The following is a 27138-nucleotide window of genomic DNA, read 5'->3' as shown; positions in this document are numbered from 1 at the left end:
GGGAGTAATGTCTTAAACTGTCTACGCTTTGATCGTACACTGGAAGACTAGTAGTAGTTTCCGATGCACTTCTGGAGGCATTCTGTAATCAGCGGTCATTCAGAGTGTTGATAAAACACAGAAAAGGAATCGGCATTGAACACAATAAGCACCATGCGGACTTTTCTCCCTTAGAGTAATCTCTTAAACTGTCTACGCTTTGATCGTTCCCTGGAAGACTAGCAGTAGATTCCGAAGCACATTTGGTGGCATTCTGTAATCTGTGGCCCATCAGAGTGTTGATGAAACACAAATATTGCATCGGCATTAACCACAATACGCACCATGCGGACTTTTCTCCATGGGAGTAATGTCTTAAACTGTTTACGTTTTGATCGTTCCCTGGAAGACTAGTAGTAGTTTCCGAAGAACATCTGGATGCATTCTGTAATCTGTGGACCTTCAGAGTGTTGATGAAAATCAGAAATTGAAATGGCATTGAACACAATAAGCACCATGCGGACTTCTCTCCATGAGAGTAATGACTTAAACTGTCTACACTTTATTCGTTCCCTGGAAGACTAGTAGTAGTTTCCGAAGCACATTTGGATGCATTCTGTAATCTGTTTACCTTCAGAGTTTTGACGAAATCAAAAATTGCATCGGCATTGAACACAATAAGCACCATGCGGACTTTTCTCCATGTTAATTATGTCTTAAACTGTTTACGCATTGAAAGTTCCCTGGAAGACCAGTAGTAGTTTCAGAAGCACATCTGGATGCATTCTGTAATCTGTGGATCCTCAGAGTGTTGATGAAACACAGAAATTGCATCGGCATTGAACACAATAAGCACCATGCGGACTTTTCTCCCTTTGAGTAATGTCTTAAACTGTCTACGCTTTGACCGTTCGCTGGAAGACTAGTAGCAGTTTCAGAAGCACATCTGGATGCATTCTGTAATCTGTGGATCCTCAGAGTGTTGATGAAACACAGAAATTGCATCGGCATGGAACACAATAAGCACCATGCGGACTGTTCTCCATTACAGTAATATCTTAAACTGTCTACGCTTTGATCGTTCACTGGAAGACTAGTAGTAGTTTCCGATGCACATCTGGTGGCATTCTGTAATCTGTGGACCTTCAGAGTGTTGATGAAACACAAAAATTGCATCGGCATTGAACACAAAAAGCACCATGCGGACTTTTCTCCATGGGAGTAATGTGTTAAACTGTCTACGCTTTGATCGTACACTGGAAGACTAGTAGTAGTTTCCGATGCACATCTGGAGGCATTCTGTAATCAGCGGACCTTCAGAGTGTTGATGAAACACAGAAAATGAATCGGCATTGAACACAATAAGCACCATACGGACTATTCTACATGAGAGAACTGTCTTAAACTGTCTACGCTTTGATCGTTCCCTGGATGACTAGTAGTAGTTTCCGAAGCACATCTGCAGGCATTCTATAATCTGTGAACCTTCAGAGTGTTGATGAAACAAAGAAATTGAATCGGCATTGAACACAATAAGCACCATGCGGACTTTTCTCCATGGGAGTAATGTCTTAAACTGTCTACGTTTTGATCGTTCCCTGGAAGACTAGTAGTAGTTTCCGAAGTACATCTGGATGCATTCTGTAATCTGTGGACCATCAGAGTGTTGATGAAACACAGAAATTGCATCGTCATTGATCACAATAAGCACCATTCGGACTTTTCTCCATGGGAGTAATGTCTTATACTCTCTACGCTTTGATTGTTCCCTGGAAGACTAGTAGTAGTTTCCGAAGCACATCTGGATGCTTTCTGAAGTCTTTGGACCTTCAGAGTGTTGATAAAACACAAAAATTGCATCGGCATTGAACAAAATAGGCACCATGCGGACTTTTCTCCATGGGAGTAATGTCTTAAACTGTCTACTCTTTGATCGTACACTGGGAGACTAGTAGTAGTTTCCGAAGCACATTTGGATGCATTCTGTCACCTGTGGACCTTGTGAGTGTTGATGAAACACAAAAATTGCATCGGCATTGAACACAATAAGGACCATGTGAACTTTTCTCCATGGGAGTAATGTCTTAAACTGTCTACGCTTTGATCGTACACAGGAAGACTAGTAGTAGTTTCTGAAACACATCTGGATGCATTGTGTAATCTGTGGACCTTCAGAGTGTTGATGAAACACAGAAATTGCATCGTCATTGATCGCAATAAGCACCATTCGGACTTTTCTCAATGGGAGTAATGTCTTAAACTGTCTACGCTTTGATCTTTCCCTGGAAGACTAGTAGTAGTTTCCGAAGCACATCTGGAGGCATTCTGAAATCTGTGGACCTTCAGAGTGTTGATGAAACACAAAAATTGCATCGGCATTGAACACAATATGCACCATGCGGACTTTTCTCCATGAGAGTAATGTCTTAAACTGTCTACGTTTTGATCGTTCACTGGAAGACTAGTAGTAGTTTCCGAAGCACATCTGGAGGCATTCTGTAATCTGCGGACCTTCAGAGTGTTTATGAAACACAGAAATTGAATCGGCATCGAACACAATAAGCACCATGCGGACTTTTCTCCATGAGAGTAATGTCTTAAACTGTCTACGCTTTTATCGTTCCCTGGAAGACTAGTAGTAATTTCCGAAGCACATATGGATGCATTCTGTAATCTGTGGACCTTCAGAGTGTTGATGAAACACAAAAATTGCATCGGCTCGAACAAAATAAGCACCAAGCGGTCTTTTCTCCATGGGAGTAATGTCTTAAACTGTCTAGAATTTGATCTTACACTGGAAGACTAGTAGTAGTTTCCGAAGCACATCTGGATGCATTCTGTAATCTGTGGACCTTCAGAGGGTTGATGAAACAAAAAAATTGCATCGGCATTTAACACAATAAGCACCATGCGGAACTTTCTCTATGGTAGTAATGTCTTAAATTGTCTACGCTTTGATCGTACACTGGAAGATTAGTAGTAGTTTCCGAAGCACATCTGGAAGCATTCTGTAACCTGTGCACCTTCTGAGTGTTGATGAAACACAAAAATTGCATCGGCATTGAACTTAATAAGCACCAAGCGAACTTTTCTCCATGGGAGTAATGTCATAACTGTCTACGTTTTGATCGTACACAGGAAGACTAGTAGTAGTTTCTGAAGCACATCTGGATGCATTGTGTAATCTGTGGACCTTCAGAGTGTTGATGAAACACAGAAATTGCATCGTCATTGATCACAATAAGCACCATTCGGACTTTTCTCCATGGGAGTAATGTCTTATACTCTCTACGCTTTGATCGTTCCCTGGAAGACTAGTAGTAGTTTCCGAAGCACATCTGGAGGCATTCTGAAATTTGCGGACCTTCAGAGTGTTGATGAAACACAAAAATTGCGTCGGCATTGAACACAATAAGCACCATGCAGAATTTTCTCCATGGTAGTAATGTCTCAAACTGTCTACGCTTTGATCGCTCCCTGGAAGACTAGTAGTAGTTTCCGAAGCACATCTGGATGCATTCTGTAATCTGTGGATCTTCAGAGTGTTGATGAAACACAGAAATAGCATCGGCATTGAACTCAATATGCACCATGCGGACTTTTCTCCATGAGAGTAATGTCTTAAACAGTCTACGTTTTGATCGTTCCCTGGAATACTAGTAGAAGTTTCCGAAGTACATCTGGATGCATTCTGTAATCTGTGGACCATCTGAGTGTTGATGAAACACGAAAATTGCATCGGCATTGACCACAATAAGCACCATGCGGACTTTTCTCCATGGGAGTAATGTCTTAATTTGTCTACGCTTTGATCGTTCCCTGGAAGACTAGTAATAGTTTCCAAAGCATATCTGGATGCTTTCTGAAATCTGTGGACCTTCAGAGTGTTGATGAAACACAAAAATTACATCGGCATTGAACAAAATAAGCACCTTGCGGACTTTTCTCCATGGGTGTAATGTCTTAAACTGTCTACTCTTTGATCGTACACTGGAAGACTAGTAGTAGATCCGAAGCACATCTGGATGCATTCTGTAATCTGTGGACTTCAGAGTGTAGATGAAACACAAAAATTGCATCGGCATTTAACACAATAAGCACCATGCGGAACTTTCTCCATGGGAGTAATGTCTTAAACTGTCTACGCTTTGGTCGTACACTGGAAGATTAGTAGTAGTTTCCGAAGCACATCTATAAGCATTCTGTAAAGTGTGGACCTTCTGAGTGTTGATGAAACACAAAAATTGCATCGTCATTGAACACAATAAGCACCATGAGAACCTTTCTCCATGGGAGTAATGTCTTAAACTGTCTACGCTTTGATCGTACACTGGAAGACTAGTAGTAGTTTCTGAAGCACATCTGGATGCATTGTGTAATCTATGGACCTTCAGAGTATTGATGAAAGTCAGAAATTGCATCGTCATTGATCACAATAAGCACCATTCGGACTTTTCTCCATGGGAGTAATGTCTTAAACTGTCTACGCTTTGTTCGTTCCCTGGAAGACTAGTAGTAGTTTCCGAAGCACATCTGGAGGCATTCTGAAATCTGTGGACCTTCAGAGTGTTGATGAAACGCAAAAATTGCGTCGGCATTGAACACAATAAGCACCATGCCGAATTTTCTGAATGGGAGTAATGTCTCAAACTGTCTACGCTTTGATCGCTCCCTGGAAGACTAGTAGTAGTTTCCAAAGCATATCTGGATGCATTCTGTAATCTGTGAACCTTCAGAGTGTTGATGAAACACAAAAATATCATCGGCATTGAACACAATAAACACCATGCGGACTTTTCTCCATGGGAGTAATGTCTTAAACTTTCTACGCTTTGATTGTACACTGGAAGACTAGTAGTAGTTTCCGAAGAACATCTGGATGCATTCTGTAATCTGTGGACCTTCAGAGTGTTGATGAAAAACAGAAATTGAATCGGCATTGAACACAATAAGCACCATGCGGACTTTTCTCCATGAGAGTAGTGTCTTAAACTGTCTACGCTTTGATCGTTCACTGGAAGACTAGTAGTAGTTTCCGAAGCACATCTGGAGGCATTCTGTAATCTGTGGACCTTCAGAGTGTTGATGAAATACAGAAATTGAATCGGCATTGAACACAATAAACACCATGCGGACCTTTCTCCATGAGAGTAATGTCTTAAACTGTCTAAGCTGTGATCGTTCACTGGAAGACTAGCAGTAGTTTCCGAAGCACATCTGGAGGCATTCTGTAATCTGTATACCTTCAGAGTGTTGATGAAACACAGAAATTGCATCGGCATTGAACACAATAAGCACCATGCGAACTTTTCTCCATGGGAGTAATGTCTAAAAACTGTCTACGCTTTGATCGTTCCCTGGAAGACTAGTAGTAGTTTCAGAAGCACATCTGGATGCATTCTGTAATCTGTGGATCCTCAGAGTTTTGATGAAACACAGAAATTGCATCGGCATTGAACACAATAAGCACCATGCCGAGTTTTCTCCATTAGAATAATGTCTTAAACAGTCTACGCTTTGATCGTTCACTGGAAGACTAGTTGTAGTTTCCGATGCACATCTGGTGACATTCTGTAATCTGTGGACCTTCAGAGTGTTGATGAAACACAAAAATTGCATCGGCATTGAACACAAAAAGCTCCATGCGGACTTTTCTCCATGGGAGTAATGTCCTAAACTGTCTACGCTTTGATCGTACACTGGAAGACTAGTAGTAGTTTCCGAAGCACATCTGGAGGCATTCTGTAATCAGCGGACCTTCAGAGTGTTGATGAAACACAGAAATTGAATCGGCATTGAACACAATCAGCACCATGCGGACTTTTCTCCCTGAGAGTAATGTCTTAAACTGTCTACGCTTTAATCGTTCCCTGGAAGACTAGTAGTAGTTTCCGAAGCACATCTGGATGCATTCTGTAATCTGTGGATCTTCAGAGTGTTGATGAAACACAGAAATTGCATCGGAATTGAACACAATAAGCACCATGCGGACTTTTATTCATGGGAGTAATGTCTTAAACTGTCTACTCTTTGATCGTACACTGGAAGACTAGTAGTAGTTTCCGAAGCACATCTGGAGGCATTCTGTAATCTGTGGACCTCCAGAGTGTTGATGAAACACAAAAATTGCATCTGCATTGAACACAATAAGCACCATGCGGACTACTCTCCATGGGAGTAATGTGCACCATGCGGACTTTTCTCCATGAGATTAATGTCTTAAACTGTCTACGCTTTGTTTGTTCCCTGGAAGAATAGTACATCTGGATGCATTCTGTAATCTGTGGACCTTCAGAGTGTTGATGAAACACAAAAATTGCATCGGCATTGGACACAATAATCACCATGCGGACTTTTCTCCATGGGAGTAATGTCTTAAACTGTCTACGCTTTGATCGTTCACTGGAAGACTAGTAGTAGTTTCCAAGCACACCTGGAGGCATTCTGTAATCTGTGGACCTCCTGAGTGTTAATGAAACACAAAAATTGCATCGGCATTGAACACAATAAGCACCATGCGGACTTTTCTCCATGGGAGTAATGTCTTAATCTGTCTACGCTTTGATCGTTCACAGGAAGACTAGTGGTAGTTTCCGAAGCACATCTGGAGGCATTCTGTAATCTGTCGACCTTCAGAGTGTTGATGAAACGCTGAAATTGAATCGGAATTGAACACAATAATCACCATGCGGACTTTTCTCCATGAGAGTAATGTCTTAAACTGTCTACGCTTTGATCGTTCCCTGGAAGACTAGTAGTAGTTTCCAAGCACATCTGGAGGCATTCTGTAATCTGTGGACCTTCAGAGTGTTGATGAAACACAAAATTTGCATCGGCATTGAACACAATAAGCACCATGCGGACTCTTCTCTATGGGAGTAATGTCTTAAACTGTCTACCATTTGATCGTACACGGGAAGACTAGTAGTAGTTTCCGAAGCACATCTTGAGGCATTCTGTAATCTGCGGACCTTCAGGGTGTTGATGAAACACAGAAATTGAATCGGCATTGAACACAATAAGAACCATGCGGACTTTTCTCCATGAGAGTAATGTCTTAAACTGTCCACGTTTTGATCGTTCACTGGAAGACTAGTAGTAGATTCCAATGCACATCTGGAGGCATTCTGCAATCTGCGGACCTTCAGAGTGTTGACGAAACACAGAAATTGAATCGGCATTGAACACAATAAGCACCATGCGGACTTTTCTCCATGAGAGTAATGTCTTAAATTGTCTACCCTTTATACGTTCCCTGGAAGACTAGTAGTAGTTTCCGAAGCAAATCGTGATGCATTCTGTAATCTGTGGATCTTAGGAGTGTTGATGAGACACAAAATTGCAAAGGCATTGAACACAATATGCACCATGCGGACTTTTCTCCATGAGAGTAATGTCTTAAACTGTCTACGCTTTGATCGTTCACTGTAAGACTAGTGGTAGTTTCCGAAGCACATCTGGAGGCATTCTGTAATCTGTGGACCTTCAGAGTGGTGGTGAAACACAGAAATTGCATCGGCATTGAACACCATATGCACCATACGGACTTTTTTCCATGAAAGAATTGTCTTAAACTGTCTAATATTTGATCGTTTCCTGGATGACTAGTAGTAGTTTCCGAAGCACATCTGGATGCATTCTATAATCTGTGACCCTTCAGAGTGTTGATGAAACACAAAAATTCCATCGGCATTGAACACAATAAGCACCATGCGGACTTTTCTCCATGGGAGTAATGTCTTAAACTGCCTACGCTTTGATCGTACACTGGAAGACTAGTAGTAGTTTCCGAAGCACATCTGGAGGCATTCTGTAATCTGTGGACCTTCAGAATGTTGATGGAATACAAAAATTGCATCAGCATTGAACACAATAAGCACCATGCTGACTTTTCTCCATGGGAGTAATGTCTTAAACTGTCTACGCTTTGATCGTTCCCTGGAAGACTAAAAGTAGTTTCCGAAGCACATCTGCATGCATTCTGTAATCTGTGGAACTTCAGAGTGTTGATGAAACACAAAAATTGCATCGGCATTGAACAGAATAAACATCATGCGGAGTTTTCTCCATGGGGGTAATGTCTTAAACTATCTACGCTTAGATCGTTCCCTGGAAGACTAGTAGTAGTTTCCGAAGCACATCTGGATGCATTCTGTAATATGTTTACCTTCAGAGTGTTCATGAAACCCAAAAACTGCATCGGCATTGAACATAATAAGCACCATGTGGACTTTTCTCCATGTTAGTAATGTGTTAAACTGTTTACGCATTGATCGTTCCCTGGAAGACTAGTAGTAGTTTCCGAAGCACATCTGTATGCATTCTGTAATCTTTGGATCTTCAGAGTGTTGATGAAACACAGAAATTGCATCGGCATTGAACACAATATGCACCATGCGGACTTTTCTATATGAGATTTATGTCTTAAACTGTCTACGCTTTGATTGTTCCCTGGTAGACTAGTAGTAGTTTCCGAAGCACATCTGGATGCATTCTGTAATCTGTGGACCTTCAGAGTGTTGAAGAAACACAAAAATTGCATCGGCATTGGACACAATAATCACCATGCGGACTTTTCTCCATGGGAGTAAGCTCTTAAACTGTCTACGCTTTGATTGTTCCCTGGAAGACTAGTAGTAGTTTCCGAAGCACATCTGGATGCATTCTGTAATCTGTGGATCTTCAGAGTGTTGATGAAACACAGAAATTGAATCGGCATTGATCACAATAAGCACCATGCGGACTTTTCTCCATGGGAGAATGTCTTAAACTGTCTACGTTTTGATCATTCCCTGGGAGACTAGTAGTAGTTTCCGAAGTACATCTGGATGCATTCTGTAATTTGTGGACCATCAGAGTGTTGATGAAACACAAAAATTGCATCGGCATTGAACACAATAAGCACCATGCGGACTTTTCTCCATGGGAGTAATATCTTAAACTGTCTACGCTTTAAACGTTCCCTGGAAGACTAGTAGTAGTTTCCGAAGCACATCTGGATGCATTCTGTAATCTGTGGATCTTCAGAGTGTTGATGAAACATAGAAATTGCATCGGCATTGAACACAATATGCACCATGCGGACTTCTCTCCATGGGAGTAATGTCTTAAACTGTCTACGCTTTGATCGTTCCCTGGAAGACTAGTAGTAGTTTCCGAAGCACATCTGCATGCATTCTGTAATCTGTGGAACTTCAGAGTGTTGATGAAACACAAAAATTGCATCGGCATTGAACACAATAAACATCTTGCGGAGTTTTCTCAATGGGAGTAATGTCTTAAACTATCTACGCTTAGATCGTTCCCTGGAAGAGTAGTAGTAGTTTCCGAGGCACAACTGGAGGCATTCTGTAATCTGTGGAACTTCAGAGTGTTGATGAAACACAAAAATTGCATCGGCTTTGAACACAATAAGCACCATGCCGACTTTTTTCCATGGGAGTAATGTCTTAAACTGTCTACGCTTTGATCGTTTCCTGGAAGACTAGTAGTAGTTTCCGATGCACATCTGGATGCATTCTGTAATCTGTTTACCTTCAGAGTGTTGATGAAACCCAAAAATTCCAACGGCATTGAACATAATAAGCACCATGTCGACTTTTCTCCATGTTAGTAATGTGTTAAACTGTTTACGCATTGATCGTTCCCTGGGTGACTAGTAGTAGTTTCCGAAGCACATCTGGATGCATTCTGTAATCTGTGGATCTTCAGAGTGTTGATGAAACACAGATATTGCATCGGCATTGAACACAATATGCACCATGCGGACTTTTCTCCATGAGATTAATGTCGTAAACTGTCTACGCTTTGATTGTTCCCTGGAAGACTAGTAGTAGTTTCCGAAGCACATCTGGATGCATTCTGTAATCTGTGGACCTTCAGAGTGTTGATGAAACACAAAAATTGCATCGGAATTGGACACAATAATCACCATGCGGAATTTCCTCATGGGAGTAATGTCTTAAACTGTCTACGCTTTGATCGTTCACTGGAAGACTAGTAGTAGTTTCCGAAGCACATCTGGAGCCATTCTGTAATCTGTGGACCTTTAGAGTGTTGACGAAACACAAAAATTGCATCGGCATAGAACACAATAAGCACCATGCGGACTTTTCTCCATGGGAGTAATGTCTTAATCTGTCTACGCTTTGATCGTTCACAGGAAGACTAGTGGTAGTTTCCGAAGCACATCTGGAGGCATTCTGTAATCTGTGGACCTTCAGAGTGTTGATGAAACGCAGAAATTGAATCGGAATTGAACACAATAATCACCATGCGGACTTTCCTCCATGAGAGTAATGTCTTAAACTGTCTACGCTTTGTTCGTTCCCTGGAAGACTAGTAGTAGTTTCCGAAGCACATCTGGAGGCATTCTGTAATCTGTGGACCTTCAGAGTGTTGATGAAACACAAAAATTACATCGGCATTGAACACAATAAGCACCATGCGGAGTTTTCTCCATGGGAGTAATGTCTTAAACTGTCTACCCTTTGATCGTACACTGGAAGACTAGTAGTAGTTTCCGAAGCACATCTTTAGGCATTCTGTAAACTGCGGACCTGCAGAGTGTTGATGAAACACAGAAATTGCATCGGCATTGAACACAATAAGCACCATGCGGACTTTTCTCCAAGGGAGTAATGTCTTAAACTGTCTACGTTTTGATCGTTCACTGGAAGACTAGTAGTAGTTTCCGATGCACATCTGGAGGCATTCTGTAATCTGTGGACTTTCAGAGTGTTGATGAAACACAAAAATTGCATCGGCATTGAACACAATAAACATCATGCGCAGTTTTCTCCATGGGAGTAATGTCTTAAACTATCTACGCTTAGATCGTTCCCTGGAAGAGTAGTAGTAGTTTCCGAGGCACATCTGGAGGCATTCTGTAATCTGTGGAATTTCAGAGTGTTGATGAAACACAGAAATTGAATCGGAATTGAACACAATAAGCACCATGCGGACTTTTCTCCAAGGGAGTAATGTCTTAAACTGTCTACGTTTTGATCATTCCCTGGGAGACTAGTAGTAGTTTCCGAAGTACATCTTTATGCATTCTGCAATTTGTGGACCATCAGAGTGTTGTTGAAACACAAAAATTGCATCGGCATTGAACACAATAAGCACCATGCCGACTTTTTTCCATGGTAGTAATGTCTTAAACTGTCTACGCTTTGATCGTTCCCTGGAAGACTAGTAGTAGTTTCCGAAGCACATCTGGATGCATTCTGTAATTTGTTTACCTTCAGAGTGTTGATGAAACCCAAAAATTGCATCGGCATTGAACATAATAAGCACCATGTGGACTTTTCTCCATGTTAGTAATGTGTTAAACTGTTTACGCATTGATCGTTCCCTGGGAGACTAGTAGTAGTTTCCGAAGCACATCTGGATGCATTCTGTAATCTGTGGATCTTCAGAGTGTTGATGAAACACAGAAATTGCATCGGCATTGAACACAATATGCACCACGCGGACTTTTCTACATGAGATTAATGTCGTAAACTGTCTACGCTTTGATTGTTCCCTGGAAGACTAGTAGTAGCTTCCGAAGCACATCTGGATGCATTCTGTAATTTGTGGACCTTCAGAGTGTTGATGAAACACAAAAATTGCATTGGCATTGGACACTATAATCACCATGCGGACTTTCCTCATGGGAGTAATGTCTTAAACTGTCTACGATTTGATCGTTCACTGGAAGACTAGTAGTAGTTTCCGAAGCACATCTTTAGGCATTCTGTAATCTGCGGTCCTTCAGAGTGTTGATGAAACACAGAAATTGAATCGGCATTGAACACAATAAGCACCATGCGGACTTTTCTCCATGGGAGTAATGTCTTAAACTGTCTACCCTTTGATCGTACACTGGAAGACTACTAGTAGTTTCCGAAGCACATCTTTAGGCATTCTGTAATCTGCGGACCTTCAGAGTGTTGATGAAACACAGAAATTGAATCGGCATTGAACACAATAAGAACCATGCGGACTTTTCTCCATGAGAGTAATGTCTTAAACTGTCTACGTTTTGATCGTTCACTGGAAGACTAGTAGTAGTTTCCGATGCACATCTGGAGGCATTCTGTAATCTGTGGACCTTCAGAGTGTTGATGAAACACCAAAATTGCATCGGCATTGAACACAAAAATCACAATGCGGACTTTTCTCCATGGGAGTAATGTCTTAAACTGTCTACGCTTTGATCGTACACTGGAAGACTAGTAGTAGTTTCCGAAGCACATCTGGAGGCATTCTGTAATCTGTGGACCTCCAGAGTGTTGATGAAACACAGAAATTGAATCGGCATTGAACACAATAAGCACCATGCGGACTTTTCTCCAAGGGAGTAATGTCTTAAACTGTCTACGTTTTGATCATTCCCTGGGAGACTAGTAGTAGTTTCCGAAGTACATCTGGATGCATTCTGTAATTTGTGGACCATCAGAGTGTTTATGAAACACAAAAATTGCATCGGCATTGAACACAATAAGCACCATGCGGACTTTTCTCCATGGGAGTAATGTCTTAAACTGTCTACGCTTTAAACGTTCCCTGGAAGACTAGTAGTAGTTTCCGAAGCACATCTGGATGCATTCTGTAATCTGTGGATCTTCAGAGTGTTGATGAAACATAGAAATTGCATCGGCATTGAACACAATATGCACCATGCGGACTTTTCTCCATGAGAGTAATGTCTTAAACTGTCTACGCTTTGATCGTTCCCTGGAAGACTAGTACTAGTTTCCGAAGCAAATCTGGTGGCATTCTGTAATCTGTGGACCTTCAGAGTGTTGATGAAATACAAAAATTGCATAGGCATTGAACACAATAAGCACCATGCGGACTTATCTCCATGGGAGTAATGTCTTAAACTGTCTACGCTTTGATCGTTTCCTGGAAGACTAGTAGTAGTTTCCGATGCACATCTGGATGCATTCTGTAATCTGTTTACCTTCAGAGTGTTGATGAAACCCAAAAATTCCATCGGCATTGAACATAATAAGCACCATGTCGACTTTTCTCCATGTTAGTAATGTGTTAAACTGTTTACGCATTGATCGTTCCCTGGGAGACTAGTAGTAGTTTCCGAAGCACATCTGGATGCATTCTGTAATCTGTGGATCTTCAGAGTGTTGATGAAACACAGATATTGCATCGGCATTGAACACAATATGCACCATGCGGACTTTTCTCCATGGGATTAATGTCGTAAACTGTCTACGCTTTGATTGTTCCCTGGAAGACTAGTAGTAGTTTCCGAAGCACATCTGGATGCATTCTGTAATCTGTGTACCTTCAGAGTGTTGATGAAACACAAAAATTGCATCGGAATTGGACACAATAATCACCATGCGGAATTTCCTCGTGGGAGTAATGTCTTAAACTGTCTACGCTTTGATCGTTCACTGGAAGACTAGTAGTAGTTTCCGAAGCACATCTGGAGCCATTCTGTAATCTGTGGACCTTTAGTGTGTTGACGAAACACAAAAATTCCATCGGCATTGAACACAATAAGCACCATGCGGACTTTTCTCCATGGGAGTAATGTCTTAAACTGTCTACGATTTGATCGTTCACTGGAAGACTAGTAGTAGTTTCCGATGCACATCTGGAGGCATTCTGTAATCTGTGGACCTTCAGAGTGTTGATGAAACACAAAAATTACATCGGCATTGAACACAATAAGCACCATGCGGAGTTTTCTCCATGGGAGTAATGTCTTAAACTGTCTACCCTTTGATCGTACACTGGAAGACTATTAGTAGTTTCCGAAGCACATCTTTAGGCATTCTGTAAACTGCGGACCTGCAGAGTGTTGATGAAACACAGAAATTGAATCGGCATTGAACACAATAAGAACCATGCGGACTTTTCTCCATGAGAGTAATGTCTTAAACTGTCTACGATTTGATCGTTCACTGGAAGACTAGTAGTAGTTTCCGATGCACATCTGGAGGCATTCTGTAATCTGTGGACTTTCAGAGTGTTGATGAAACACAAAAATTGCATCGGCATTGAACACAATAAACATCATGCGCAGTTTTCTCCATGGGAGTAATGTCTTAAACTATCTACGCTTAGATCGTTCCCTGGAAGAGTAGTAGTAGTTTCCGAGGCACATCTGGAGGCATTCTGTAATCTGTGGAATTTCAGAGTGTTGATGAAACACAGAAATTGAATCGGAATTGAACACAATAAGCACCATGCGGACTTTTCTCCAAGGGAGTAATGTCTTAAACTGTCTACGTTTTGATCATTCCCTGGGAGACTAGTAGTAGTTTCCGAAGTACATCTTTATGCATTCTGCAATTTGTGGACCATCAGAGTGTTGTTGAAACACAAAAATTGCATCGGCATTGAACACAATAAGCACCATGCCGACTTTTTTCCATGGTAGTAATGTCTTAAACTGTCTACGCTTTGATCGTTCCCTGGAAGACTAGTAGCAGTTTCCGAAGCACATCTGGATGCATTCTGTAATTTGTTTACCCTCAGAGTGTTGATGAAACCCAAAAATTGCATCGGCATTGAACATAATAAGCACCATGTGGACTTTTCTCCATGTTAGTAATGTGTTAAACTGTTTACGCATTGATCGTTCCCTGGGAGACTAGTAGTAGTTTCCGAAGCACATCTGGATGCATTCTGTAATCTGTGGATCTTCAGAGTGTTGATGAAACACAGAAATTGCATCGGCATTGAACACAATATGCACCACGCGGACTTTTCTACATGAGATTAATGTCGTAAACTGTCTACGCTTTGATTGTTCCCTGGAAGACTAGTAGTAGCTTCCGAAGCACATCTGGATGCATTCTGTAATTTGTGGACCTTCAGAGTGTTGATGAAACACAAAAATTGCATTGGCATTGGACACTATAATCACCATGCGGACTTTCCTCATGGGAGTAATGTCTTAAACTGTCTACGATTTGATCGTTCACTGGAAGACTAGTAGTAGTTTCCGAAGCACATCTTTAGGCATTCTGTAATCTGCGGTCCTTCAGAGTGTTGATGAAACACAGAAATTGAATCGGCATTGAACACAATAAGCACCATGCGGACTTTTCTCCATGGGAGTAATGTCTTAAACTGTCTACCCTTTGATCGTACACTGGAAGACTACTAGTAGTTTCCGAAGCACATCTTTAGGCATTCTGTAATCTGCGGACCTTCAGAGTGTTGATGAAACACAGAAATTGAATCGGCATTGAACACAATAAGAACCATGCGGACTTTTCTCCATGAGAGTAATGTCTTAAACTGTCTACGTTTTGATCGTTCACTGGAAGACTAGTAGTAGTTTCCGATGCACATCTGGAGGCATTCTGTAATCTGTGGACCTTCAGAGTGTTGATGAAACACCAAAATTGCATCGGCATTGAACACAAAAATCACAATGCGGACTTTTCTCCATGGGAGTAATGTCTTAAACTGTCTACGCTTTGATCGTACACTGGAAGACTAGTAGTAGTTTCCGAAGCACATCTGGAGGCATTCTGTAATCTGTGGACCTCCAGAGTGTTGATGAAACACAGAAATTGAATCGGCATTGAACACAATAAGCACCATGCGGACTTTTCTCCAAGGGAGTAATGTCTTAAACTGTCTACGTTTTGATCATTCCCTGGGAGACTAGTAGTAGTTTCCGAAGTACATCTGGATGCATTCTGTAATTTGTGGACCATCAGAGTGTTTATGAAACACAAAAATTGCATCGGCATTGAACACAATAAGCACCATGCGGACTTTTCTCCATGGGAGTAATGTCTTAAACTGTCTACGCTTTAAACGTTCCCTGGAAGACTAGTAGTAGTTTCCGAAGCACATCTGGATGCATTCTGTAATCTGTGGATCTTCAGAGTGTTGATGAAACATAGAAATTGCATCGGCATTGAACACAATATGCACCATGCGGACTTTTCTCCATGGGAGTAATGTCTTAAACTGTCTACGCTTTGATCGTTCCCTGGAAGACTAGTACTAGTTTCCGAAGCAAATCTGGTGGCATTCTGTAATCTGTGGACCTTCAGAGTGTTGATGAAATACAAAAATTGCATAGGCATTGAACACAATAAGCACCATGCGGACTTATCTCCATGGGAGTAATGTCTTAAACTGTCTACGCTTTGATCGTTTCCTGGAAGACTAGTAGTAGTTTCCGATGCACATCTGGATGCATTCTGTAATCTGTTTACCTTCAGAGTGTTGATGAAACCCAAAAATTCCATCGGCATTGAACATAATAAGCACCATGTCGACTTTTCTCCATGTTAGTAATGTGTTAAACTGTTTACGCATTGATCGTTCCCTGGGAGACTAGTAGTAGTTTCCGAAGCACATCTGGATGCATTCTGTAATCTGTGGATCTTCAGAGTTTTGATGAAACACAGATATTGCATCGGCATTGAACACAATATGCACCATGCGGACTTTTCTCCATGGGATTAATGTCGTAAACTGTCTACGCTTTGATTGTTCCCTGGAAGACTAGTAGTAGTTTCCGAAGCACATCTGGATGCATTCTGTAATCTGTGTACCTTCAGAGTGTTGATGAAACACAAAAATTGCATCGGAATTGGACACAATAATCACCATGCGGAATTTCCTCGTGGGAGTAATGTCTTAAACTGTCTACGCTTTGATCGTTCACTGGAAGACTAGTAGTAGTTTCCGAAGCACATCTGAAGCCATTCTGTAATCTGTGGACCTTTAGTGTGTTGACGAAACACAAAAATTCCATCGGCATTGAACACAATAAGCACCATGCGGACTTTTCTCCATGGGAGTAATGTCTTAAACTGTCTACGATTTGATCGTTCACTGGAAGACTAGTAGTAGTTTCCGATGCACATCTGGAGGCATTCTGTAATCTGTGGACCTTCAGAGTGTTGATGAAACACAAAAATTACATCGGCATTGAACACAATAAGCACCATGCGGAGTTTTCTCCATGGGAGTAATGTCTTAAACTGTCTACCCTTTGATCGTACACTGGAAGACTATTAGTAGTTTCCGAAGCACATCTTTAGGCATTCTGTAAACTGCGGACCTGCAGAGTGTTGATGAAACACAGAAATTGAATCGGCATTGAACACAATAAGAACCATGCGGACTTTTCTCCATGAGAGTAATGTCTTAAACTGTCTACGATTTGATCGTTCACTGGAAGACTAGTAGTAGTTTCCGATGCACATCTGGAGGCATTCTGTAATCTGTGGACTTTCAGAGTGTTGATGAAACACAAAAATTGCATCGGCATTGAACACAATAAACATCATGCGCAGTTTTCTCCATGGGAGTAATGTCTTAAACTGTCTACGCTTTGATCGTTCCCTGGAAGACTAGTAGTAGTTTCCGAAGCACATCTGGATGCATTATGTAATCTGTTTACCTTCAGAGTGTTGATGAAACCCAAAAATTCCATCGGCATTGAACATAATAAGCACCATGTGGACTTTTCTCCATGTTAGTAATGTGTTAAACTGTTTACGCATTGATCGTTCCCTGGGAGACTAGTAGTAGTTTCCGAAGCACATCTGGATGCATTCTGTAATCTGTGGATCTTCAGAGTGTTGATGAAACACAGAAATTGCATCGGCATTGAACACAATATGCACCACGCGGACTTTTCTACATGAGATTAATGTCGTAAACTGTCTACGCTTTGATTGTTCCCTGGAAGACTAGTAGTAGTTTCCGTAGCACATCTGGATGCATTCTGTAATTTGTGGACCTTCAGAGTGTTGATGAAACACAAAAATTGCATTGGCATTGGACACTATAATCACCATGCGGACTTTCCTCATGGGAGTAATGTCTTAAACTGTCTACGATTTGATCGTTCACTGGAAGACTAGTAGTAGTTTCCGAAGCACATCTTTAGGCATTCTGTAATCTGCGGTCCTTCAGAGTGTTGATGAAACACAGAAATTGAATCGGCATTGAACACAATAAGCACCATGCGGACTTTTCTCCATGGGAGTAATGTCTTAAACTGTCTACCCTTTGATCGTACACTGGAAGACTAGTAGTAGTTTCCGAAGCACATCTTTAGGCATTCTGTAATCTTCGGACCTTCAGAGTCTTGATGAAACACAGAAATTGAATCGGCATTGAACACAATAAGAACCATGCGGACTTTTCTCCATGAGAGTAATGTCTTAAACTGTCTACGTTTTGATCGTTCACTGGAAGACTAGTAGTAGTTTCCGATGCACATCTGGAGGCATTCTGTAATCTGTGGACCTTCAGAGTGTTGATGAAACACAAAAATTGCATCGGCATTGAACACAAAAAGCACAATGCGGACTTTTCTCCATGGGAGTAATGTCTTAAACTGTCTACGCTTTGATCGTACACTGGAAGACTAGTAGTAGTTTCCGAAGCACATCTAGAGGCATTCTGTAATATGTGGACCTCCAGAGTGTTCATGAAACACAAAAATTGCATCGGCATTGAACACAATAAGCACCATGCGGACTTTTCTCCATGGGAGTAATGTCTTAAACTGTCTACGCTTTGATCGTTCACTGGAAGACTAGTGGCAGTTTCCGAAGCACATCTTCAGACATTCTGTAATCTGTGGACCTTCAGAGTGTTGATGAAACGCAGAAATTGAATCGGCATTGAACACAATAATCACCATGCGGACTTTTCTCCATGAGAGTAATGTCTTAAACTGTCTACGTTTTGTTCGTTCCCTGGAAGACTAGTAGTAGTTTCTGAAGCACATCTGGAGGCATTCTGTAATCTGTGGACCTTCAGAGTGATGATGAAACACAAAAATTGCATCGGCAATGAACACAATAAGCACCATGTGGACTTTTCTCCATGGGAGTAATGTCTTAAAATGTCTACGCTTTGATCGTACACTGGAAGACTAGTAGTAGTTTCCGAAGAACATCTGGAGGCATTCTGTAATCTGTGGACCTCCAGAGCGTTGATGAAACACAAAAATTGCATCGGCATTGAACACAATAAGCACCATGCGGACTTTTCTCGATTAGAGTAATGACTTAAACTGTCTACGCTTGAAACGTTCCCTGGAAGACTAGTAGTAGCTTCAGAAGCACATCGTGATGCATTCTGTAATCTGTGGATCTTCAGAGTGTTGATGAAACACTGAGATTGCATCGGCATTGAGCACAATATGCACCATGCGGACTTTTCTCCATGAGAGTAATGTCTTAAACTGTCTACGCTTTGATCGTTCCCTGGAAGACTAGTAGTAGTTTCCGAAGCACATCTGGATGCATTCTGTAATCTGTGGACCTTCAGGGTGTTGATGAAACACAAAAATTGCATCGGCATTGAACACAATAAGCACCATGCGGACTTTTCTCAATGGGAGTAATGTCTTAAACTGTCTACGATTTGATCGTACACTGGAAGACTAGTAGTAGTTTCCGAAGCACATCTGGATGCATTCTGTAATCTGTGGACCTCCAGAGTGTTCATGAAACACAAAAATTGCATCGGCATTGAACACAATAAGCACCAAGCGGACTTTTCTCCATGGGAGTAATGTCTTAAACTGTCTACGCTTTGATCGTTCACTGGAAGACTAGTGGTAGTTTCCGAAGCACATCTTCAGGCATTCTGTAATCTGTGGACCTTCAGAGTGTTGATGAAACGCAGAAATTGAATCGGCATTGAACACAATAATCACCATGCGGACTTTTCTCCATGAGAGTAATGTCTTAAACTGTCTACGTTTTTTTCGTTCCCTGGAAGACTAGTAGTAGTTTCCGAAGCACATCTGGAGGCATTCTGTAATCTGTGGACCTTCAGAGTGATGATGAAACACAAAAATTGCATCGGCAATGAACACAATAGGCACCATGCGGACTTTTCTCCATGGGAGTAATGTCTTAAACTGTCTACGCTTTGATCGTACACTGGAAGACTAGTAGTAGTTTCCGAAGCACATCTGGAGGCATTCTGTAATCTGCTTACCTTCAGAGTGTTGATGAAACACAGAACTTGAATCGGCATTGAACGCAATAAGCACCATGCGGACGTATCTCCATGAGAGTAATGTCTTAAACTGTCTACGCTACGATCGTTCCCAGGAAGACTAGTAGTAGTTTCCGAAGCACATCTGGAGGCATTCTGTAATCTGTGAACCTTCAGAGTGTTGATGAAACACAAAAATTGCATCGGCATAGAACACAATAAGCACCATGCGGACTTTTTTCCTTGGAAGTTATGTCTAAAACTGTCTACGCTTTGATCGTACAATGGAAGACTAGTAGTAGTTTCCGAAGCACATCTGAAGGCATTCTGTAATCTGTGGACGTTCAGAGTGTTGATGAAACACAAAAATTGCATCGGCATTGAACACAATAAGCACCATGCGAACTTTACTCCATGGGAGTAATGTCTTAAACTGTCTACGCTTTGATCGTTCCCTGGAAGACTAGTAGTAGTTTCCGAAGAACATCTGGATGCATTCTATAATCTGTGGAACTTCAGAGTGTTGATGAAAAACAGAAATTGAATCGGCATTGAACACAATAAGCACCATGCGGACTTTTCTCCATGAGAGTAATGTCTTAAACTGTCTACGCTTTGATCCTTCACTTGAAGACTAGTAGTAGTTTCCGAAGCCTATCTGGATGCATTCTGTAATCTGTGGACCTATAGAGTGTTCATGAAACACAAAAATTGCATCGGCATTGAACACAATAAGCACCCTGCGGACTTTTCTCAATGGGAGTAATGTCTTAAACTGTCTACGATTTGATCGTACACTGGAAGACTAGTAGTAGTTTCCGAAGCACATCTGGATGCATTCTGTAATCTGTGGACCTCCAGAGTGTTCATGAAACACAAAAATTGCATCGGCATTGAACACAATAAGCACCAAGCGGACTTTTCTCCATGGGAGTAATGTCTTAAACTGTCTACGCTTTGATCGTTCACTGGAAGACTAGTGGTAGTTTCCGAAGCACATCTTCACACATTCTGTAATCTGTGGACCTTCAGAGTGTTGATGAAACGCAGAAATTTAATCGGTATTGAACACAATAATCACCATGCGGACTTTTCTCCATGAGAGTAATGTCTTAAACTGTCTACATTTTTTTCGTTCCCTGGAAGACTAGTAGTAGTTTCCGAAGCACATCTGGATGCATTCTGTAATCTGTGGACCTTCAGAGTGATGATGAAACACAAAAATTGCATCGGCAATGAACACAATAAGCACCATGCGGACTGTTCTCCATGGGAGTAATGTCTTAAACTGTCTACGCTTTGATCGTACACTGGAAGACTTGTAGTAGTTTCCGAAGCACATCTGGAGGCATTCTGTAATCTGCTTACCTTCAGAGTGTTGATGAAACACAGAACTTGAATCGGCATTGAACACAATAAGCACCATGCGGACTTTTCTCCATGAGAGTAATGTCTTAAACTGTCTACGCTACGATCGTTCCCTGGAAGACTAGTACGATTTGTCCGTACACTGCAAGACTAGTAGTAGTTTCCGAAGCACATTTGGAAGCATTCTGTAACCTGTGGACCTTCAGAGTGTTGATGAAACACAAAAATTGTATCTGCATTGAACACAATAAGCACCATGCGAACTTTTCTCCATGGGAGTAATGTCTTAAACTGTCTACGCTTTGATCGTACACTGGAAGACTAGTAGTAGTTTCCGAAGCACATCTGGATGCATTCTGTAATCTGTGGACCTTCAGAGTTCTGATGAAACACAAAAATTGAATCGGCATTGAACACAATAAGCACCATGCGGTCTTTTCTCCATGGGAGTAATGTCTTAAACTGTCTACGCTTTGATCGTACACTGGAAGACTAGTAGTAGTTTCCGAAGCACATCTGGATGCACTCTGTAATCTGTGGACATTCAGAGTGTTGATGATACACAAAAATTGCATCGGCATTGAACACAATAAGCACCATGCGGACTTTTCTCCATGGGAGTAATGTCTTAATCTGTCTACCTTTTGATCGTTCCCTGGAAGACTAGTAGTAGTCTCCGAAGCACATCTGGAGGCATTCTGTAATCTGTGGACCTTCAGAGTGTTGATGAAACACAGAAATTGCATCGGCATTGAACACAATAAGCACCATACGGACTTTTCTACATGGGAGAACAGTCTTAAACTGTCTACACTTTGATCGTTCCCTGGATGACTAGTAGTAGTTTCCGAAGCACATCTGGATGCATTCTATAATCTGTGAACCTTCAGAGTGTTGATGAAACAAAGAAATTGAATCGGCATTGAACACTATAAGCACCATGCGGACTTTTCTCCATGGGAGTAATGTCTTAAACTGTCTACGTTTTGGTCGTTCCCTGGAAGACTAGTAGTAATTTCCGAAGTACATCTGGATGCATTCTGTAATCTGTGGACCATCAGAGTGTTGATGAAAGACAAAAATTGCATCGGCATTGACCACAATAAGCACCATGAGGACTTTTCTCCATGGGAGTAATGTTTTAAACTGTCTACGCTTTGATCGTTCCCTGGAAGACTTGTAGTAGTTTCCGAAGCATATCTGGATGCATTCTGAAATCTGTGGACCTTCAGAGTGTTGATGAAACACAAAAATTGCATCGGCATTGAACACAATAAGCACCATGCGAACTTTTCTCAATGGGAGTAATGTCTTAAACTGTCTACGCTTTGATCGTTCCCTGGAAGACTAGTAGTAGTTTCCGAAGAACATCTGGATGCATTCTGTAATCTTTGGAACTTCAGAGTGTTGATGAAAAACAGAAATTGAATCGGCATTGAACACAATAAGCCCCATGCGGGTCTTTCTCCATGAGAGTAATGTCTTAAACTGTCTAAGCTGTGATCGTTCACTGGCAGACTAGCAGTAGTTTCCGAAGCACATCTGGAGGCATTCTGTAATCTGTATACCTTCAGAGTGTTGATGAAACACAGAAATTGCATCGGCATTGAACACAATAACCACCATGCGGACTTTTCTCCATGGGAGTAATGTCTTAAAATGTCTACGCTTTGATCGTTCACTGGAAGACTAGTGGCAGTTTCCGAAGCACATCTTCAGGCATTCTGTAATCTGTGGACCTTCAGAGTGTTGATGAAACGCAGAAATTGAATCGGCATTGAACACAATAATCACCATGCGGACTTTTCTCCATGAGAGTAATGTCTTAAACTATCTACGTTTTGTTCGTTCCCTGGAAGACTATTATTAGTTTCCGAAGCACATCTGGAGGCATTCTGTAATCTGTGGACCTTCAGAGTGATGATGAAACACAAAAATTGCATCGGCAATGAACACAATAAGCACCATGCCGACTTTTCTCCATGGGAGTAATGTCTTAAAATGTCTACGCTTTGATCGTACACTGGAAGACTAGTAGTAGTTTCCGAAGAACATCTGGAGGCATTCTGTAATCTGTGGACCTCCAGAGTGTTGATGAAACACAAAAATTGCATCGGCATTGAACACAATAAGCACCATGCGGACTTTTCTCCATGAGAGTAATGTCTTAAACTGTCTACGCTTTGATCGTTCCCTGGAAGACTAGTAGTAGTTTCCGAAGCACAACTGGATGCATTCTGTAATCTGTGGACCTTCAGAGTGTTGATGAAACACAAAAATTGCATCGGCATTGAACACAATAAGCACCATGCGGACTTTTCTCAATGGGAGTAATGTCTTAAACTGTCTACGCTTTGATCGTACACTGGAAGACTAGTAGTAGTTTCCGAAGCACATCTGGATGCATTCTGTAATCTGATGACCTCCAGTGTGTTCATGAAACACAAAAATTGCATCGGCATTGAACACAATAAGCACCATGCGGACTTTTCTCCATGGGAGTAAAGTCTTAAACTGTCTACGCTTTGATCGTTCACTGGAAGACTAGTGGTAGTTTCCGAAGCACATCTTTATGCATTCTGTAATCTGTGGACCTTCAGAGTGTTGATGAAACGCAGAAATTGAATCGGCATTGAACACAATAATCACCATGCGGACTTTTCTCCATGAGAGTAATGTCTTAAACTGTCTACGCTTTGATCCTTCACTTGAAGACTAGTAGTAGTTTCCGAAGCACATCTGGAGGCATTCTGTAATCTGTGGACCTTCAGAGTGTTGATGAAACACAAAAATTGCATCGGCATAGAACACAATAAGCACCATGCGGACTTTTTTCCTTCGATGACTAAAACTGTCTACGCTTTGATCGTACCCTGGAAGACTAGTAGTAGTTTCCGAAGCACATCTGAAGGCATTCTGTGATCTGTGGACGTTCAGAGTGTTGATGAAACACAAAAATTGCATCGGCATTGAACACAATAAGCACCATGCGGACTTTTCTCCATGGGAGTAATGTCTTAAACTGTCTACGTTTTGATAGTTCCCTGGAAGACTAGTAGTAGTTTCCGAAGTACATCTGGTTGCATTCTGTAATCTGTGGATCTTCAGAGTGTTGATGAAACACTGAAATTGCATCGGCATTGAACACAATATGCACCATGCGGACTTTTCTCCATGAGAGTAATGTCTTAAACTGTCTACGCTTTGATCGTTCACTGGAAGACTAGTAGTAGTTTCCGAAGAACATCTGGATGCATTCTGTAACCTGTGGAACTTCAGAGTGTTGATGAAAAACAGAAATTGAATAGGCATTGAACACAATAAGCACCATGCGGACTTTTCTCCATGAGAGTAATGTTTTAAACTGTCTACGCTTTGATCCTTCACTTGAAGACTAGTAGTAGTTTCCGAAGCACATCTGGATGCATTCTGTAATCTGTGGACCTATAGAGTGTTCATGAAACACAAAAATTGCATCGGCATTGAACACAATAAGCACCATGCGGACTTTTCTCCATGAGAGTAATGTCTTAAACTGTCTACGTTTTTTTCGTTCCCTGGAAGACTAGTAGTAGTTTCCGAAGCACATCTGGATGCATTCTGTAATCTGTGGACCTTCAGAGTGATGATGAAACACAAAAATTGCATCGGCAATGAACACAATAAGCTCCATACGAAATTTTCTCTATGGGAGTAACGTCTTAAACTGTCTACGATTTGTCCGTACACTGCAAGACTAGTAGTAGTTTCCGAAGCACATTTGGAAGCATTCTGTAACCTGTGGACCTTCAGAGTGTTGATGAAACACAAAAATTGTATCTGTATTGAACACAATAAGCACCATGCGAACTTTTCTCCATGGGAGTAATGTCTTAAACTGTCTACGCTTCGATCGTACACTGGAAGACTAGTAGTAGTTTCCGAAGCACATCTGGATGCATTCTGTAAGCTGTGGACCTTCATAGTTCTGATGAAACACAAAAATTGCATCGGCATTGAACACAATAAGCACCATGCGGACTTTTCTCCACGGGAGTAATGTCTTAAACTGTCTACGCTTTGATCGTACACTGGAAGACTAGTAGTAGTTTCCGAAGCACATCTGGATGCACTCTGTAATCTGTGGACATTCAGAGTGTTGATGATACACAAAAATTGCATCGGCATTGAACACAATAAGCACCATGCGGACTTTTCTCCATGGGAGTAATGTCTTAGACTGTCTACGCTTTGATCGTTCCCTGGAAGACTAGTAGTAGTTTCCGAAGCACATCTGGAGGCATTCTGTAATCTGTGGACCTTCAGAGTGTTGATGAAACACAGAAATTGCATCGGCATTGAACACAATAAGCACCATACGGACTTTTCTACGTGGGAGAACTGTCTTATACTGTCTACGCTTTGATCGTTCCCTGGATGACTAGTAGTAGTTTCCAAAACACATCTGGATGCATTCTATAATCTGTGAACCTTCAGAGTTTTGATGAAACAAAGAAATTGAATCGGCATTGAACACAATAAGCACCATGCGGACTTTTCTCCATGAGAGTAATGTCTTAAACTGTCTACGCTTGAAACGTTCCCTGGAAGACTAGTAGTAGCTTCCGAAGCACATCGTGATGCATTCTGTAATCTGTGGATCTTCAGAGTGTTGATGAAACACTGAAATTGCATCGGCATTGAGCACAATATGCACCATGCGGACTTTTCTCCATGAGAGTAATGTCTTAAACTGTCTACGTTTTGATAGTTCCCTGGAAGACTAGTAGTAGTTTCCGAAGTACATCTGGTTGCATTCTGTAATCTGTGGATCTTCAGAGTGTTGATGAAACACTGAAATTGCATCGGCATTGAACACAATATGCACCATGCGGACTTTTCTCCATGAGAGTAATGTCTTAAACTGTCTACGCTTTGATCGTTCCCTGGAAGACTAGTAGTAGTTTCCGAAGAACATCTGGATGCATTCTGTAATCTGTGGACCTATAGAGTGTTCATGAAACACAAAAATTGCATCGGCATTGAACACAATAAGCACCGTGCGGACTTTTCTCCATGGGAGTAATGTCTTAAACTGTCTACGCTTTGATCGTACACTGGAAGACTAGTAGTAGTTTCCGAAGCACATCTGGAGGCATTCTGTAATCTGCTTACCTTCAGAGTGTTGATGAAACACAGAACTTGAATCGGCATTGAACAGAATAAGCACCATGCGGACCTTTCTCCATGAGAGTAATGTCTTAAACTGTCTACGCTACGATCGTTCCCTGGAAGACTAGTAGTAGTTTCCGAAGCATATCTGGAGGCATTCTGTAATCTGTGAACCTTCAGAGTGTTGATGAAACACTGAAATTGCATCGGCATTGAACACAATATGCACCATGCGGACTTTTCTCCATGAGAGTAATGTCTTAAACTGTCTACGCTTTGATCGTTCCCTGGAAGACTAGTAGTAGTTTCCGAAGAACATCTGGATGCATTCTGTAATCTGTGGAACTTCAGAGTGTTGATGAAAAACAGAAATTGAATCGGCATTGAACACAATAAGCACCATGCGGACTTTTCTCCATGAGAGTAATGTCTTAAACTGTCTACGCTTTGATCCTTCACTTGAAGACTAGTAGTAGTTTCCGAAGCACATCTGGATGCATTCTGTAATCTGTGGACCTATAGAGTGTTCATGAAACACAAAAATTGCATCGGCATTGAACACAATAAGCACCGTGCGGACTTTTCTCCATGGGAGTAATGTCTTAAACTGTCTACGCTTTGATCGTACACTGGAAGACTAGTAGTAGTTTCCGAAGCACATCTGGAGGCATTCTGTAATCT

This window comes from Schistocerca gregaria, chromosome 10 (assembly GCF_023897955.1).
Source record: "Schistocerca gregaria isolate iqSchGreg1 chromosome 10, iqSchGreg1.2, whole genome shotgun sequence".
In the NCBI taxonomy this organism is placed as follows: domain Eukaryota; kingdom Metazoa; phylum Arthropoda; class Insecta; order Orthoptera; family Acrididae; genus Schistocerca; species Schistocerca gregaria.
Note: the sequence above shows the minus strand (reverse complement) of the source record.